Source organism: Heptranchias perlo, chromosome 27, assembly GCF_035084215.1.
Source record: "Heptranchias perlo isolate sHepPer1 chromosome 27, sHepPer1.hap1, whole genome shotgun sequence".
NCBI classification, from domain to species: Eukaryota; Metazoa; Chordata; class Chondrichthyes; order Hexanchiformes; family Hexanchidae; genus Heptranchias; species Heptranchias perlo.
This window is the reverse complement of record NC_090351.1, coordinates 7,277,467-7,296,240: the sequence shown is the minus strand read 5'-3', so window position 1 is coordinate 7,296,240 and position 18,774 is coordinate 7,277,467. Positions and strand designations below refer to the sequence as shown.

The 18,774-nt window shown below is 46.3% G+C and overlaps 1 long non-coding RNA gene across 1 annotated transcript; it reads right to left on the bottom strand.

Moving 5' to 3' along the window:
* Window positions 1-2,135: 2,135 nt before the first annotated feature.
* LOC137344371 (uncharacterized) lies at window positions 2,136-17,992 on the bottom strand. Its single transcript, XR_010968339.1, has 3 exons — window positions 17,933-17,992; window positions 14,787-14,955; window positions 2,136-2,413 (listed from the first exon to the last, which is right to left on the bottom strand). It is a non-coding gene; the product is annotated as an uncharacterized lncRNA (long non-coding RNA).
* Window positions 17,993-18,774: the final 782 nt, after the last annotated feature.

The following is an 18,774-nucleotide window of genomic DNA, read 5'->3' as shown; positions in this document are numbered from 1 at the left end:
GCCATTTGAATTTAACACTGCGGGCCGGTTTTCCCAGGGATCAGGAAACCCAGCAGTTAAAGGGAGGTGAGAACTGCCGGTTCCAGCAGGTAAGAGATTTTTACAGCACTGCTTGTGGGCCAGGAGGAGCAGGAGTGCTTCCCCCCACCCCCCGACCCCTCAAGCAAACCTTCTGCCGCGATCTCTTCCCCCCATCATCTTCAGACCCTCCCCGATCTTCAAACCCCCCGCGCGAGCTTCAGAATCCTCCCCCCTTGCAACCTTCAGACCCCCCTGCGGTACTGAGGCCACCCTCCCATTTCTCCCCCCCACCAAACCCGGTGATCTCTCCCTCTCCACTCCGAGCCATCCCCACCAACTCCTGATCTTGTTCGATTGCCGGGACCCTCCCCGGTCGTCCGTGGCTGCAGCCTTCTACCACTGGCTTTTCCACTCGGCAGCCGACCGGCCTCTCAATCTGGCCGGCTGCCAAGCGGGGAACAGAGTAAAAAAATTCTATTGTGGTCCTACCATTAAATTCGGCAGGACCTCCGCCTTCCCGGTATTTGCGGGTTTCCCGTCCGCAGACACGTGGCCCCGCTCCCTCCCCCTCCCCGTAAATATCGGGGCCAATGTGTCTCAGTTCAGTTCCTCGCAAAAGCACAAAACTGCTCTTATTTCAGCATTAACTTGGTAATTTCACTCAAAGAGGCCAAAAGACGGCTGGTGTGGAAAGTAGGAAAATATCACAGAGGTGCAGTAGGGGGCACACTTCTGAGATTGGGCTGGTGTGTTTCGTTGTGGCAGAATAGAGAGAGCTTTCATCTGTACACAATTGTGCTTTGTCTGACTTGAGTGCTTAATTGTGACACTGAGGCCTAGATATTCGTTCATTCCAGTTTGCAGGCATCAAACGTTTGCAGGGACGATCACCGGGTTTAAATAATCGCAGTGAGCTGCCGCCCTACCGCTCCTCCGCAGGCATCTCGCCCGACTAAAGAGGTGAACTTCCTCATCAGAAGCCTCCCTCAGGTAAGTCCCCATGGAGGTGGGTGGTGGGGTGGGGGTAGACCATGCTGCATCCACCCCTGGTGAGCTTGAGCGGAGCCTCAGGGCAGCCCAATTTTCCTGAGGGGTCCTAAAACAGGCCGCTAAATAGCACGTGCAAGTGGCCTAACGCCTATTTTAGGCGGCCGCTGCAGATGCCTGTGAACTAGCCCAGCCCAATTTCGGATGGGATTTTTTCAGGCATCCTTAGGGTGCATATACGATGGTAGTCCCTGAAATTGGACCTCGTTACGCCCATGATACAGGCGTAAAACGGGCACAGCGAGGTCCCACTGGGGTGTTTGAAATGGAAAATATTTAATTCCCCAGCACTATGATCAGTCACCTCGATAAGCACGGAAATAGTAATGAAAAAAATATAAAATTTTGAATGTTCTCAAACATCATGCGGGGGTTTCCGTTACATCGTGTGCTTTGCTATTCTTAACACCCATGAAGAACAGCCCATTAGTAATCAGGCTGCTTCTGCCAGAGGCCAAGCAGGAACTAACAGTGATGAAAGAGATAAACCCACAGACCAGAAACCAGCTTGAAGAGCTCTACAATTCAATGATGCTGGGGAGGAATGAGCAAGAGTGGAAGCACACAGAGGATGCGGGGGCCAGGAAGACCATCTGGGATGCTATATTTGCAGCTCAGGAGGAGGCCACATGGCTGTCCACATTTATGTGCTCACTCCCCAAAATCAACCCTCCGTGGCCTCTACGTTCCTCCAATTCTGGCCTCTTGCGCATCTCCCGTTTCCTTTGCCCCACCATTGGCGGCCGTACCATCGGCCGTCGAGGCCCTAAGCTCTGGAATTCCCTCCCTAAACCTCTCTACCCCTCTCTCCTTCTTTAAGACACTCCTTAAAATCGACCTCTTTGACAGCTTTTGGTCACCTGTCCTAATCTCTGCTTATGTGGCTCGGTGTCAAATTTGGTTTGATAATCGCTCCTGTGAAGTGCCTTGGGATGTTTTACTACATTAAAGGCGCTATATAAATGCAAGTTGTTGTTGTAGTGAAATCCCAACTAAACGCCAATCAACTCAGCACACGTCAAAGCACTTAGAGTTCATCTATGTTCAGATATAATCATTTAACTCAGTTTGGAACATCGCATTCATGTTCAATAAATAACCATCTATATGCTTACTGCAAACATACGGCATATTTCAAAGCGGAGGGTAATCCATCATTAAATAAATAATCCATCCCAAGTTCTTTGGTTGGGTTGTGGCGATCTCGCAGACGATGTTAATCGTCACTGGACGGCAAAGCTCTCCGGTTGTACTCCACTTCTCTGCAGTTGGCCGATGACATAAGTGGAAGGATTGCACGTGTTACACTGAAATTCCCACGGGATGTCTGGAAACTTTGTTCGGTCTGTTAAACAGGAAATTTTGTCATCAAAATTATTTCACAGTATTTGCACATGCTGCAGTTCCCGGCCGGACAATCAGGAAAGGAATCAGTCAGTAACGTCTGGAAGTCTGGAATGCATTGCCTGAAAGGGTGGTGGAAGCAGATTCAAAAAAGGAATTGGATATATACTTGAAAAGGAAAAAATTTGCAGGGCTATGGGGAAAGAGCAGGGGAGTGGGACTAACTGGATAGCTCTTTCATAGAGCCAGCACAGGCATGATGGGCCAAATGGCCTCATTCTGTATTGTAAGATTTCTATGATTCTTTTTTTTTTATTTATTCGTTCATGGGATGTGGGCTTCGCTGGCGAGGCCGGCATTTATTGCCCATCCCTAATTGCCCTTGAGAAGGTGGTGGTGAGCCGCCTTCTTGAACCGCTGCAGTCCGTGTGGTGATGGTTCTCCCACAGTGCTGTTAGGAAGGGAGTTCCAGGATTTTGACCCAGCAACAATGAAGGAACAGCGATATATTTCCAAGTCGGGATGGTGTGTGACTTGGAGGGGAACGTGCAGGTGGTGTTGTTCCCATGTGCCTGCTGCTCTTGTCCTTCTAGATGGTAGAGGTCGCGGGTTTGGGAGGAGCTGTCAAAGAAGCCTTGGCAAGTTGCTGCAGTGCATCCTGTGGATGGTACACACTGCAGCCACAGTGCGCCGGTGGTGAAGGGAGTGAATGTTTAGGGTGGTGGATGGGGTGCCAATCAAGCGGGCTGCTTTATCTTGGATGGTGTCGAGCCTCTTGAGTGTTGTTGGAGCTGCACTCATCCAAGCAAGTGGAGAGTATTCCATCACACTTCTGACTTGTGCCTTGAAGATGGTGGAAAGGCTTTGGGGAGTCAGGAGGTGAGTCACTCGCCGCAGAATACCCAGTCTCTGACCTGCTCTCGTAGCCACAGTATTTATATGGCTGGTCCAGTTAAGTTTCTGGTCAATGGTGACCCCCAGGATGTTGATGGTGGGGGATTTGGCGATGGTAATGCCGTTGAATGTCAAGGGGAGGTGGTTAGACCCTCTCTTGTTGGAGATGGTCATTGCCTGGCACTTATCTGGTGCAAATGTTACTTGCCACTGATGAGCCCAAGCCTGTCAACACATGAAACAACAGGGCATGTGGTTTATTTTTTTACCCATTTTTGAGGTGGACCTAAATGATCCCATGGCAGTATTTCAAAGAAGAGCAGGGGAGTTCTCCCCGGTGTCCTGGCCAATATTTATCCCTTAACCAACATCACTAGAACAGATTATTTGTTCATTGTGATATTGCTGTTTGAGGAGTATTAGACCTTGGACAGAACGGGTGCACTCCTGTGGGATCTTGCTGTGCAAAAATTGGCTGCTGCGTTTCCTACATTACAGCAGTGACTACACTGTAAAGTGCTTTGGGGCACCCTGAGACCGTGAAAAGTGGTATATAAATGTAAGTCTTTCTTTTCATTTTTTGATGAAAGCGAAACTGAGTTAAGTAACAAGAATTTGTTTTGAATGTTCCTCTGTACGTTCACTAGCTGTCTGGGAAATAAGGGCTGGCACTGTCTCACCAGTAGCTTCTGATCCCATCTTTGATGAGATTGGAGAGAAGTGCACTTAAGGGCACGTGTGAAAGACACACGATCTAGTTCTATTGTTACACCTCTGGATTTACACTGTTGTATAATTAGATTTTGGGCAGAACGGGCGCACTCCTGAATATATGATTCTCAGACCGCTTACGGGAGTGACCATGTAACCAGGAGAATATCTAAGGCCATCCCAAAACTTGTAACAGAAACATTCTGTAGATTATAATTTAAGGTTTTAATATTAACCAACAGCGATTGCTCAAGAAACATGTAAAATTTATGACAAATCACCTGTCTATCTCTAATTTATCTACACGGCCGTATTCAGTATTTCTCTACACGATCCTGTCTTGTTCCTCCTAACTTCCAAATACACCATCCTATATGCACTTTCTGTTCCCTGCATTGAAACCAAAGCTCATCACAACATCTCCTGCTCTGACTCGTTCTTTGCCAGGACCTCAAAACTCTGGAACTCCTTGCCTCCTTCAGCCTTCCCTTCTTCCAACAATATGCAGACTTTTTAAAACCCCCACGCTTTGCGTGACCTAACCACTGCTTCTTGATTTACCTCATCTTCTGTCCTATTCCTTCTGACCTTGGCAGTGCGTTGCACTGCGGGCCTTAGGCCTTCAGCCGAGAAAATCGAACAGAACGGAACTGTTTACGTCCTGCAGTCAGACAGTCGCAAACCTCTTGACGTGAACAGAGCTTGAATTATACTTTGCAGTCAGAACCAGATTGCAATTTTACAGAGAATGAGTGTGAGGTTACTGGGCTTTCTCTCTCTATATATATATATATAAAAGCGCTCCCTTATCCTCACCAGATAAGGTCAAGCTTTGTTCTGAGATTTTCCTGTATCTTGGTTTGGTTTTCCTGTGTACACACTGATAGACAGGGCAGAAGCCTTTTATTTATCTGTGTTTATTGTTCCTTAATGTAAAGTACTTTGAGACCTCCTCCTGTGTTATATAAATGCATGTTGTTGCTTCTTATGTACAAACAGTACTTTTTCTAATCTAAGCTTATACTATAATATTTAAACTGGGTCTTTCCCCTTCTGCTTTTCCTTGCTGTTTTTTTCTCTTTTCTTCCTCAGATTCCTGCATTTCATTTTTATCTGCCTCCCATCTCTTTCCATTTCTTCTCTCACCCTCCCTTCCCTCTATTCTTTACCTTTTATTCTTTTTGCACCCTACGTCACTAATGCCCCAGACCCCAAGGTAAGCAGCGTGCGTCTAAAAAAAAAGACAGAAAGAAGGAAAGAAAGGAAGAAAGAAAGGAAGAAATCTATACATCTTATACCGTATTTCACACTAACAACAATGGTCAACATAAAAAGGTTTGACCTTAAAATGAAATCAAATATTAACCCATTGAGTTTCACCTTTTAGCAGTTTACAAAAGACATATTTAACATATTAGAAGTCTTGCATATGATGTACTTCCTGTAACTGTCACACTTCCTGTAACTGTCTCACCGATTTCCACCATGCTTTTTCTTGCTGGAACTTATCTAGTCAGAGTTTTGCTTCAGTCCTCCAGCTTCTGTCTCCAAGGTAGGTGGCACTATGGTACTGTTTGACTGTCCTCCTAACCTGTATCGCCAAGCTACATGGTGCTGTGGCAATGTGCTCACAGTACCGCCCCACCTGAGGCCCACTCCATTCTGACCTCTCGGCTGTCCTGGGTCCAGGTACCAGGTTGCTGCTCTGAGCACAAATGGGCTTTAAGCTTCTTGTGTGTTTTTACAATATGAAGCATTTTAAAAGTGCGTAAGAAATTTGAAGTCAGTTCCCATTCATAGCAGGAGCCTCTCTTTCCTGAGTAGGGGCTAGGATTCCCCACAGGGAGCTCTCACACGATGTGGGAAACCTAGCTGCTATCTTGCAGTCCCTGGTCCCACTCCCTCCCATTCATTCTGACCCCCTTCCCCATTAGGAATGTGCATCCCCTGATCAAATTACCAGTCCTGGGAGCACACCTGCTCCCCAAGCCACCGCAAGCCAGTTCCTGCTTTGAGCAGGTATCAGTTTTAAGTTTCTTAATTAATAATTATATTTTTAAAGCACTTAAACAGCATTTGCTGTTTGAATAAAACAGAGCTTCCCTTATGAAAACGTGATAGATTTTTAAACTTCTTGCCAAAAGTCTTTGGTATAATCCTGTGACACACAGAAGGCATGTCTGGCTTTCCCTGACTGATTTGTTTGGAGTTTCTAATGGCCTAGGACAGAAGCTTGGCCCCATAAACACTAAGAACTTAAATAACTGCTTGGGGCCTTCTCCAAATGTCCTCCTCCCTTCCCCACCCCCTAGGTTGCTGTCCACCACTTTTCCCGAGGCTGGGGCTCTGCGTGATCTCCTGAATATAGTCTCCTGAACCCCATGGAAGTCATTTTAAATACAAGAAAGAGGAACAGGAGTCAGGATCTGAAGGAACTGGAAGTCAGGATAAGGGAAGTGCAGACTAAATACAACCCATCCATTTTAAATGTTGCACCCAGTCCCCAAAGAGCAGCACACCCTGAATAGGAGTCTAAAGGATTAACTCCATTCTCCTGCACTCTCTTAAACCAATGACTCAGAAGATGAATTTCTGCTTTAACTGTATTAAAGATGAGGGATCAATTTTTTTATTGAAGTGGGCGACAATGACAAGGAAGCATTTATTGTTCTAAGGGCACTAAGAGTTAACATAAGGTGGGTATTGGGTCACATGTATGCCTGAGCAGCGAGGGGTGGCAGGTACTTTTCCTAGTAGAGCAGTGGAGAATCAGTTGGGTTTTATACAACAAACTATTAGTTTTAATGCTCATTTCTTTTCCTGGCACCAGCCTCAAATTACCATATTTCATAACTTGCTTTGGTGGGATTTGAACTCATGAACTCTGGGATGCTGCTCCATTGATAAAACCACTAGGCTACTGTAACCATGTGCCTATTTATAGTGCAACTACCTTGAGATGGTCACTTCAATCTTGTATTCCAGGGTAGAAATACTGGCCAATCTTTGGCTGAGATGAGGGGTTTACCCAGCCCAGGACATGCATTGTTCCCAACCCTGGACCTGCATTGTTCCCAACCCTGGGCATGCATTGTTCCCAACCCTGGGCATGCATTGTTCCCAACCCTGGGCATGCATTGTTCCCAACCCTGGGCATGCATTGTTCCCAACCCTGGGCATGCATTGTTCCCAACCCTAGACATGCATTGTTCCCAACCCTGGATCTGCATTGTTCCCAACCCTGGGCATGCATTGTTCCCAACCTTGGATCTGCATTGTTCCCAACCCTGGGCATGCATTGTTCCCAACCTTGGATCTGCATTGTTCCCAACCCTGGGCATGCATTGTTCTCAACCCTGGACCTGCATTGTTACCAACCCTGGACCTGCATTGTTCCCAACCCAGGACCTGCATTGTTCCCAACCCTGGATCTGCATTGTTCCCAACCCTGGGCATGCATTGTTCCCAACCCTAGACATGCATTGTTCTCAACCCTGGACCTGCATTGTTCCCAACCCTGGGCATGCATTGTTCCCAACCTTGGATCTGCATTGTTCCCAACCCTGGGCATGCATTGTTCTCAACCCTGGACCTGCATTGTTACCAACCCTGGACCTGCATTGTTCCCAACCCAGGACCTGCATTGTTCCCAACCCTGGATCTGCATTGTTCCCAACCCTGGGCATGCATTGTTCTCAACCCTGGACCTGCATTGTTCCCAACCCTGGACCTGCATTGTTACCAACCTTGGATCTGCATTGTTCCCAACCCTGGGCATGCATTGTTCTCAACCCTGGACCTGCATTGTTACCAACCCTGGACCTGCATTGTTCCCAACCCAGGACCTGCATTGTTCCCAACCCAGGACCTGCATTGTTCCCAACCCAGGACCTGCATTGTTCCCAACCCTGGGCATGCATTGTTCCCAACCCTGGGCATGCATTGTTCCCAACCCTAGGCAGGCATTGTTCCCAACCCTGGAAATGCACTGTTCCCAACCCTGGGCATGCATTGTTCCCAACCCTGGGCATGCATTGTTCCCAACCCTGGAAATGCATTGTTCCCAACCCTGGGCATGCATTGTTCCCAACCCTGGAAATGCACTGTTCCCAACCCTAGGCAGGCATTGTTCCCAACCCTGGAAATGCACTGTTCCCAACCCTGGGCATGCATTGTTCCCAACCCTGGAAATGCATCGTTCCCAACCCTGGGCATGCATTGTTCCCAACCCTGGAAATGCATTGTTCCCAACCCTAGGCAGGCATTGTTCCCAACCCTGGAAATGCACTGTTCCCAACCCTGGGCATGCATTGTTCCCAACCCTGGGCATGCATTGTTCCCAACCCTGGGCATGCATTGTTCCCAACCCTGGGCATGCATTGTTCCCAATCCTGGGCATGCATTGTTCCCAACCCTGGAAATGCATTGTTCCCAACCCTGGGCATGGATTGTTCCCAACCCAGGACCTGCATTGAACCTAATGTTGTGACTTGCCTTTTGAAGCTCTCCTCTTGCTAAAAGCCTCTAAAAATCCTAATATCCTGCCAATCACCCATCATGAAAAACACAAATGTATGTTAACTTCACATCAGTCCTAGTAATAGCTCCTCCCTGCGTGCACTTGACCCTCACTCCTGAGATTAGTTTACTAACCCTTAGCCTCCTCGTAGTAACTCAGTAGATGGAATGCAGTATGCATAAACAAAGCACAGCTGGGTACCATCAGTTGATGCCAAATTAATAATGCTTTCCTTTCAACTGTGTTTCTCAACCAAATTGTAAAAGTGAAGAGTTTATTTTTTTTAAAATCATAAATCTGTCAAAGTGAAAAATACAAAGTCTTTGCAGGGCAATTTAACAATGATCATTCTTTAAAAAACGTTTGTGATATGAATTTTGTGCTCATCAAGGTGAGGAATGTCGGTGCTGCAAAGTGGAACAATTTCTATTTCCGATACCAAGTGGCAGCATTAAACATTCTCCGGTCGGGTGTTAGCATAGTTAGAAGCAGATCAAAGCTCCCTCTACTCAGCCCCAACATTGTCCTTCAGCACAAGCCTCAAAAGAGCACACCCTACTGCTCTATTTCTTACTCTAGCCAGTCTGAGATTGCCAGTTCAGCACTGAACTAGGGGGCCATGAGATCACCCAGACCCATTTCATGTAGGATCCTTATAGGAGATTTTCCTCAGCTCAGTTGGGTTTGAACCCAGGCCCCAGAGGCAAAAGACCAATTCTAACTCAATGCTCTACCCGCTCCCCCAAGAATGCTCGTGTGTGGCTTGGTGGCTGTAGCAGTGGAGCATTGGGCGGGTTCATTTTACATAGAATTACACAGAATGTGCAGCACAGAAACAGGCCCAACAGGTCCATGCCTGTGTTTATGCTCCAAACAAGCCTTCCCCCTCCCTGCTTCATCTCACCCTATCAGCATATTCTTTTATTCCTTTCTCCCTCGTGTGTTTACATAGCTGCCCCTTAAATGACAAACACAGGCGTTCCCTAGAGAGTGAGTGTCTCTGGTGTTGGGCAGGTTGGCTCGGGAGAAAGAAAAAACCATCTGGGTGTCAAACAAAGATCGGGACCAACCACGTCGAGGGAGATGCCTGTCACACCCTTTCAGTGAGAAGAGAAACATGAATATGGGAAGTTAACTTAGGGAGGAGAAAGGAAAAGCAAGTAAGAGAAATAAATGTTTATTTAATCCATATGAAGATATTTCAAGGCTTGCTCTGGAATGGTGTCATTGAGACCTTGAAAAATATATATTAATCCAACGTCTTATTCTTTCCCTCCATTTTCTCCCCCTATCCTTCCTTTCCTGAAGGCAGTGACTCAGACTGAGATACAATTCTGGTGGTGGTGGGGGAACCTCACACCAGTGACCATTCTTCATGTGGGAGCCTGGATAGCGAGTGTTGGCAGGCTGGTCAACAGTGGGAGGCGGCTATAGTCGAGCCTGACCATGTCCTTGCTCAGCAACCACACAAACATGTTCCCTGTGTTTGATTCCAGACCAGACAGATGGGATCTAAACTAGAAAGACAGGTTAACATTTGTCATGGGATAATCCATCTACATATGCTACTGGGTTGTGACACACCTGGTGGCTTTAGAGCAAAATTACCTGGTTGTTTATTTACTGAATTACAGAAAACAAATTGTTGTCCTCTGCCTGAAATGTACCTTGCCTCCATCGTTAACTGATGTTTGCTGTTGACCTCCCAAGTTTGGACAAACCACACAGAGGTACGTGGATTGGGTAGAAGAAACTGCACATTACAGTGTGCAGAATCCAATTTCACACATCCACCTATCATAAAATACGAACATACGCACAATCATAGAATGATACAGCACAGCAGGAGGCCAATCGGCCCGTCGTACCTGTTCCTGTGTCAGCGTGCCAATGACGGACAGGAAAAGCCACAATACATACAGTCCCCACCCCACCTGAAAGTCATGTGATCTCCTGGGGGAGAATTATTTTTTGCACAATTCCTCTCCGACCCCCATAGGCGATGGAAACTGGTCTACGAGACCCCTCTGGCCCTGAGTAATGTCATGCAGTACCGAGCTTTTAATCAATTAAGAATGTCTATATATCAGGGGACGAAGGGATGAGTGTCTGCTGGCAACAAGGGGTGTGTGTGAACTGTGTTTGAGTAATCCTAACTCAGTTTCTCATGGCCATTGTCCCTCAGTACAACGCAGCTTCTAATTTAACATGTAGGGCTAGATTTTCCTTGTCTTTTCACTGAAAAATCACTGGAATTAACAACCCAACAATGAAACTCAGGAAAATTTTGAATCCTGTGATTTCTGAGAATGTGAAATACTTAACAGAAATGAAAAGGTAAAAAGCAGTCGCCCCCCATTATACCTTTAAGAATGATCCTTTAACACTTCTCAAGCTGTCCAACAGGCTACATGACTGATATAAATGTTGAAAAGTTTGTTAATGCAGATGTGGGATGCAGAACTGTTTTTAAAATGACTCTACGTAACATTAAAAAAAACAGTTTTCAGACCAGCCCTTGCATGTTTTTTTTTATTCGGTCATAGGATGTGGGCGTCGCTGGCGAGGCCGGCATTTATTGCCCATCCCTAATTATAGAATCATAGAATCATAGAAGTTACAACATGGAAACAGGCCCTTCGGCCCAACATGTCCATGTCGCCCAGTTTATACCACTAAGCTAGTCCCAATTGCCTGCACTTGGCCCATATCCCTCGATACCCATCTTCCCCATGTAACTGTCCAAATGCTTTTTAAAAGACAAAATTGTACCCGCCTCTACTACTGCCTCTGGCAGCTCGTTCCAGACACTCACCACCCTTTGAGTGAAAAAATTGCCCCTCTGGATCCTTTTGTATCTCTCCCCTCTCACCTTAAATCTGTGCCCCCTCGTTATAGACTCCCCTACCTTTGGGAAAAGATTTTGACTATCGACCTTATCTATGCCCCTCATTATTTTATAGACTTCTATAAGATCACCCCTTAACCTCCTACTCTCCAGGGAATAAAGTCCCAGTCTGTCTAACCTCTCCCTGTAAGTCAAACCATCAAGTCCCGGTAGCATCCTAGTAAATCTTTTCTGCACTCTTTCTAGTTTAATAATATCCTTTCTATAATAGGGTGACCAGAACTGTACACAGTACTCCAAGTGTGGCCTCACCAATGCCCTGTACAACTTCAACAAGACATCCCAACTCCTGCAGTCAATGTTCTGACCAATGAAACCAAGCATGCTGAATGCCTTCTTCACCACCCTATCCACCTGTGACTCCACTTTCAAGGAGCTATGAATCTGTACTCCTAGATCTCTTTGTTCTATAACTCTCCCCAACGCCCTACCATTAACGGAGTAGGTCCTGGCCCGATTCGATCTACCAAAATGCATCACCTCACATTTATCTAAATTGCCCTTGAGAAGGTGGTGGTGAGCCGCCTTCTTGAACCACTGCAGTCTGTGTGGTGAAGGTTCTCCCACAGTGCTGTTAGGAAGGGAGTTCCAGGATTTTGACCCAGCGACGATGAAGGAACGGCGATATATTTCCAAGTCGGGATGGTGTGTGACTTGGAGGGGAACGTGCAGGTGGTGTTGTTCCCATGTGCCTGCTGACCTTGTCCTTCGAGGTGGTAGAGGTCGCAGTTTTGGGAGGTGCTGTCGAAGAAGCCTTGGCGAGTTGCTGCAGTGCATCCTGTGGATGGTACACACTGCAGCCAAAGTGCGCCGGTGGTGGAGGGAGTGAATGTTTAGGGTGGTGGATGGGGTGCCAATCACACGAGCTGCTTTGTCCTGGATGGTGTCGAGCTTCTTGAGTGTTGTTGGAGCTGCAATCATCCAGGCATGTGGACAGTATTCCATCACACTCCTGACTTGTGCCTTGTAGATGGTGGAAAGACTTTGGGGAGTCAGGAGGTGAGTGACTCGCCACAGAATACCCAGTCTCTGACCTGCTCTCGTAGCCACAGTATTTATGTGGTTGGTCCAGTTAAGTTTCTGGTCAATGGTGACCCCCAGGATGTTGATGGTGGGGGATTCAGCGATGGTAATGCCGTTGAATGTCAAGGGGAGGTGGTTAGATTCTCTCTTATTGGAGATGGTCATTGCCTGGCACTTGTCTGGTGCGAATATTACTTGCCACTTATCAGCCCAAGCCTGGATGTTGTCCAGGTCTTGCTGCATGCGGGCACGGACTGCTTCATTATCTGAGGGGTTGCGAATGGAACTGAACGCAGTGCAATCATCAGCGAACATCCCCATTTCTGACCTTATGATAGAGGGAAAGTCATTGATGAAGCAGCTGAAGATGGTTGCGCCTAGGACACTGCCCTGAGGAACTCCTGCAGCAATGCCCTGGGGCTGAGATGATTGGCCTCCAACAACCACTACCATCTTCCTTTGTGCTAGGTATGACTCCAGCCACTGGAGAGTTTTCCCCCTGATTCCCATTGATTTCAGTTTTACTAGGGCTCCTTGGTGCTACACTCCGTCAAATGCTGCCTTGATGTCAAGGGCAGTCACTCTCACCTCACCTCTGGAATTCAGCTCTTTTGTCCATGTTTGGACCAAGGCTGTAATGAGGTCTGGAGCCGAGTGGTCCTGGCGGAACCCAAACTGAGCATCGGTGAGCAGGTTATTGGTGAGTAAGTGCCGCTTGATAGCACTGTCGACGACACCTTCCATCACTTTGCTGATGATTGAGAGTAGACTGATGGGGCGGTAATTGGCCGGATTGGATTTGTCCTGCTTTTTGTGGACAGGACATACCTGGGCAATTTTCCACATTGTCGGGTAGATGCCAGTGTTGTAGCTGTACTGGAACAACTTGGCTAGAGGCGCGGCTAGTTCTGGAGCACAAGTCTTCAGCACTACAGCCAGGATGCTGTTGGGGCCCATAGCCTTTGTTGTATCCAGTGCAGTCAGCCATTTCTTTATATCACATGGAGTGAATTGAATTGGCTGAAGACTGGCTTCTGTAATAGTGGGGATATCGGGAGGAGGCCGAGATGGATCATCCACTCGGCACTTCTGGCTGAAGATGGTTGCAAACGCTTCAGCCTTGTCTTATGCACTCACGTGCTGGACTCCGCCATCGTTGAGGATGGGGATGTTTACAGAGCCTCCTCCTCCCGTTAGTCATTTGATAGTCCACAACCATTCACGACTGGATGTGGCAGGCCTGCAGAGCTTTGATCTGATTCGTTGGTTGTGGAACCGCTTAGCTCTATCTATAGCATGTTGCTTCCGCTGTTTAGCATGCATGTAGTCCTCTGTCGTAGCTTCACCAGGTTGGCACCTCATTTTTAGGCACTCCTGGTGCTGCTCCTGACATGCTCTTCTACATTCCTCATTGAACCAGGGTTGATCCCCTGGCTTGTTGGTAATGGTAGAGTGAGGAATATGCCGTGAGGTTACAGATTGTGCTGGAATACAATTCTGCTGATGGCCTTTGTAACATAGCATTGCAAGTAGACTTGTGATGCAGGGAAAGGGATCCAAACATGGAAAGCAGGCAGCTCGCCTGTCAATATGTTCCAGAAAGAGTGACTGAGGACTCATATGCACTGCTGAGACCTAGAAGAAGCCGTATCACTTAAAAAGCCAAATTGAGGTAATGCTCGTCCATTGCTGTAAGGTAATAGTACAGGACACAAACAGACATAAAGGACAGTAGCAGTTGTTACGGATGTAACATTTAAAAAAAATTCTACTGACACAGATAAATGTTGGGAAGGAAGTAACAAGTAAAGTGTTAGAAGTGAAAATAGAAGGGTGTTACACATGTACTGCAAGAACAAATTTCCACTTACCAAATCACCCTGTCTTCATGCCCACTGTTCTTACACTTAAAGCCAAAACTAGCACACAACTGAAGAGCACATCACAGAACAAGTGGTAATGACATGGAGCAAGTAATAGCACCATGAATAGGTGATAGCCCCATAGAACAGGTGATTGCACCATAGAACAAGTGGTGGTACTGTGGAACACAAAAGAGCTCACTATTTCTGATTGTATAATTGTTTGGGGTGTCGAGTCTAAATGATGTTGGGTCTGCACAGATTGGGTTAGTGCACTGAACCACTGTTCCATTGCAATCCGATATTCTATGTTGTGCACGCTATCTTACATCAATATTATATACTGATTGTACACAACTGCAAAATAGTACATGTAAGTACAATAGAGTATCGAAATGAATAAGTGCGATTATGTACCTATAAGTTCCAATTTTGGCAAAATCAGCACTGTGCTCACCTGTGATGCTCGTCCACCTTTATTGGTCGCAGATAGAGCCCTCCTCTTTATTTGCATAGACTCTTCTTGTATAGAAAATGTGCCAAGGGAGACAGGCCAGGAGCACATTTGGCTGGGACTTGCAAAATCAGGACAGCCAGCAGCTGGCCCTTATAAGGGAGACCATTGTCTGCAAAGACAGGAGATCCAGACGTGCAAGGCATACATAAGAACATAAGAACATAAGAAATAGTAGCAGGAGTAGGCCATATGGCCCCTTGAGCCTGCTCCACCATTCAATAAGATCATGGCTGATCTTCAACCTCAAATCCACTTTCCTGCCCGATCCCCATATCCCATAATTCCCTTAGAGCCCAAAAATCTATCGATTGCAGCCTTGAATATCGTCAACGACTGAGCATCCACAGCATTCTAAAGATTCACCACCCTCTGAGCGAAGAAATTCTTCCTCATCTCAGTCCTAGATGGCCGACCCCTTATCCTGAGACTATGCCTCCTAAGTCTAGACTCTCCAGCCAGGGAAAACAGCCTCTCAGCATCGACCATGTCAAGTTCTCTAAGAATTTTATATGTTTCAAAGAGATCACCTCTCATTCTTCTAAACTCCAGAGAATAAAGGCCCATTTTACCCAATCTCTCCTCATAGGACAACCCTCTCATCCCAGGAATCAATCTAGTGAACCTTTGTTGCACCGCCTCCAAGGCAAGTACATCCTTCCTTAGGTAAGGAGACAAAAACTGTACACAGTACTCCAGGTGTGGTCTCAACAAATCCCTGTACAATTGTAGCAAAACTTCCTTACTCTTATACCCCAATCCCATTGCAATAAAGGCCAACATACCATTTGCCTTCCTAATTGTTTGCTGTACTTGCATGCTAACTTTCTGTGTTTCTTGTACAAGGACACCCAAATCTCTCTGAACACAAAACATTTAATAGTTTCTCACCATTTAGAAAATACTCTTTTTCTATTCTTCCTACCAAAGTGAATAATCTCACATTTCCCCACATTATACTCCATCTGCCACCTTCTTGCCCATTCGCTTAACCTATCTATATCCCTTTGCAGACTCTTTGTGTCCTCCTCACAGCTTACATTCCCACCTAGCTTTGTATCGTCAGCAAAGTTGGATACATTACACTCGGTCCCTTCATCTAAGTCATTAATACAGATTGTAAATAGCTGAGGCCCAAGCACTGATCCTTGTGGCACCCCACTAGTTACAGCCTGCAACCCAAAAATGACCCGTTTATTCCTACTCTCTTTTTCTGTCCGTTAACCAATCCTCTATCCATGCTAATATATTACCCTCAACCCCATGAGCCCTTGTGTAATAACCTTTTGTGTGGCACCTTATCGAATGCCTTTTGAAAATAGAAATGTATTACCTCCATTGGTTCCCCCTTTATCTACCCTATTAGTTACACCCCAAAAAACTCTAATGGATTTGTCAAACACGATTTCCCTTTCATAAAACCATGTTGACTCTGCCTAATCATGTTATGATTTTCTAAGGGCCCTGTTACCACTTCCTTAATAGTGGATTCCAGCATTTTCCCGACACTGATGTCAGGCTAACTGGCCCTGTAGTTCCTTGTTTTCTCTTTCCCTCCTTTCTTGAATAGGGGTGTTACATTTGCTACCTTCCAATCAACTGGGACCGTCTAGAATCTAGGGAATTTTGGAAGATCACAACCAATGCATCCACTATCTCTGTAGCCACCTCTTTTAGAACCCTAGGATGTAGGCCATCAGGTCCAGGAGATTTGTTGGCTTTTAGTCCCATTAATTTCTCCAGTACTTTTCCTTTACTAATATTAATTACTTAAAGTTCCTCACTCTCATTAGATCCTTGGTTCCCCACTATTTCTGGTATGTTTTTGTGCCTTCCACTGTGAAGACAGATACAAAATATTTGTTCAACATCTCTGCCATTTCCTGATTCCCCATTATAATTTCTCGTGTCTCTGCCACTAAAGGACCCATGTTTACTTTCACTACTCTTTTCCTTTTTACATACTTGTAGAAGCTCTTACAATCAGTTTTTGTAGTTCTTGCTAGTTTACTCCCATATTCGATTTTCTCCCTCTTGATCAACTTTTTGGTCATCCTTTGCTGGTTTCTAAAACTCTCCCAATCCTCTTACTACTCTTCTAGACAATATTATAAGCCTCTTCTTTTAATCTAATATTATCCTTAACTTCTTTAATTAGCCACAGATAGTTCACTTTTCCCTGGAGTTTTTATCTTAGTCAACTCGTTCCTCATACCTATGTAATTGGCTTTATTTAAGTTTAAGATTCTAGTTTTGCACTCTCGAACTCAATGTGAAATTCAATCATATTATGATCACTCTTCCCCAGAGGATCCCTTACGATGAGATTACTAATTAACCCTGTCTCACTACACAAGACAAGATCTAAAATGGTCTGTTCCCTGGTTGGTTCCCCTCACCTGAGCCCTCCTCCCTTTTTTTAGCTTGAAGCCCTATCTACCCCCCTAGTTTTTCGATTCACCAGGGCACTGGTCCCAGCCCAGTTCAAGTGGAGCCCATCCCAACGGAACAGCTCCCTCTTTCCCCAGTACTGCTGCCAATGCCCCATGAGTCAAAACCCCTATTTTCCACACCACTCTTTGAGCCACACATTTAACTCTCTGATCTGTTTGACCCTATGTCAATTTGCATGTGGCCCAGGTAGTAATCCAGAGATTATTACCGTTGAGGTTCTGCTTATTAATTTAGACCCTAGCTCCTCAAACTCCCTCAGCAGAACCTCATTCTTAGTTCTACCTATGTTGTTGGTTTCTACGTGAACCATGACAACTGGATCCTCCCCCTCATGCTCCAAGTTCTTCTCCAGACACAAAGAGATGTCCTTAAACCCTGGCAACACAGCCTTCGGGACTCCTGCTCGTGGCTGCAGAGAACAGTATCTATCCCCCTGACTATACTATCCCCTACCACTACCACATTCCTTTTTACTCCCCCCACTTGAATGGCCTCCTGTACCACGGTGCCATGGTCAGTTTGCCCATCATCCCTGCAGTCTTTGTTCTCATCCACACAGGTAGCAAGTACCTCGTACCTGTTGGACAAGGTCAAAGGCTGAGGCTCCTCCATCACCGCATCCTGAGTCCCCTTACCTTCCTGACTCGCAGTCACATCCTCCTGCAGCTCGGACTCCAACTCAACAACTCTGAGCCGAAGTTCCTCGAGTTGCAGACACTTCCTGCAGATGTGATTACTCAGGATCTCGCTGGTCTCTACCAACTCCCACATGCTGCAGTTACGACACACCACTGCCCCGCCATCGCAATCTAACCTTGTTTTATATATTTATTTAGTTAAAGTTTCACAGCTCTTAATTTAAACCCTGCCCTAACCCAGTAATACTCACCAACCAATCACCTACCTGCTGCCCTGTGGTGTCACTCCTTGATTATTTTTTGTTTTTGATTTTATCCTCTGCTCCTCCTCGGGCCTCCCCTCCTTTTACCCTCTGCTCCTCCTCGGGCCTCCCCTCCTTTTACCCTCTGCTCCTCCTCGGGCCTCCCCTCCTTTTACCCTCTGCTCCTCCTCGGGCCTCCCCTCCTTTTACCCTCTGCTCCTCCTCGGGCCTCCCCTCCTTTTACCCTCTGCTCCTCCTCGGGCCTCCCCTCCTTTTACCCTCTGCTCCTCCTCGGGCCTCCCCTCCTTTCACCGCGCTGCTCCTCCTCAGGCCTCAAAGAAATGTGATCCAAACTGCCCCTTTCAATGACTACACCCTGGATATCCAAAAAATGCTCATTATTATTGTATATACATCAGAATAAACATGAATCACTTTACTTCTTATTATGGCCAGTGTTTATTGAGTGAGGTGGTGGAATGTCCATTACTGCTGGGGGAGGGGGTAGAAAATGGCAGAGTATCTTGGGTAGAGAGAAAGTGGTGTTCTTTGGCCAACAATATGTTGGATTTCATGGATCAAACAAAGACGTTCCTC